General features: G+C 66.3%; 2 protein-coding genes across 2 annotated transcripts in view; one reads left to right on the forward strand and one right to left on the reverse strand.

Moving 5' to 3' along the window:
* NAT9 (N-acetyltransferase 9 (putative)) overlaps positions 1 to 77 on the reverse strand; it is a 16,712-nt gene extending 16,635 nt beyond the window's left edge. Inside the window, exon 1 of the mRNA XM_019517816.1 lies at positions 46 to 77. The gene's annotated coding sequence lies outside the window, so the exon portion shown is untranslated. The remainder of the gene's footprint in view (positions 1 to 45) is intronic.
* A 101-nt stretch (positions 78 to 178) lies between these two features.
* TMEM104 (transmembrane protein 104) overlaps positions 179 to 546 on the forward strand; it is a 97,874-nt gene continuing 97,506 nt past the window's right edge. The window contains exon 1 of the mRNA XM_019517829.1: positions 179 to 222. The gene's annotated coding sequence lies outside the window, so the exon portion shown is untranslated. The remainder of the gene's footprint in view (positions 223 to 546) is intronic.

Consider the following 546-nt stretch of genomic DNA (forward strand, 5'->3'; position numbering starts at 1 on the left):
CGGAAGCCCCCGTACCCCGCGCGCATGCGCACCTCCTTCCCCTACCTCCTCTCCCCACTGACTTCCGCCCTTCCTCCACTGCCACCACCCAGGCCGCCTCGGCACCGCCCCTCTCACGTGACACGAAGCAGCCAATCCGCGGCGGGGGCAGCTGAGTTGCCTTGGTCCCGCGTACGGAAGGCTGCGCATGTGCCGGGAGGTTCGCGATGAAGGGGCTGAGCGGTGAGCGCTTGCGGGGCGGGGGTCCGGGCCGGGGCGGCTCCGCGGGATACGGGGGTGTGCGCATGTGCGTGTACACACCGGTGCACGTCCCCCACGTACGTGTGCCCGTGCGTATACGGAAGCGTGTGGGTGGCGCACGCGTGTGCTTAGCGGCTGCCGGCCTGGCCAAGCCCGCCGGGTCCGAAATCATAAGACCAACTTTTAAAAAGCAAGAGATTTGGCATGCGAATCATGAGATGCTGTTTTTGAAGGGGAGGGGTATTTGTGAAGGTGTGGGGGGCTATGGGGGAGGCTGCACACCCTGGCAGGGTGTGTGGGGCCGTG

The sequence above is a fragment of the Gavialis gangeticus genome, unplaced genomic scaffold (assembly GCF_001723915.1).
Source record: "Gavialis gangeticus isolate Ggan-Ray unplaced genomic scaffold, GavGan_comp1, whole genome shotgun sequence".
NCBI lineage: Eukaryota > Metazoa > Chordata > Crocodylia > Gavialidae > Gavialis > Gavialis gangeticus.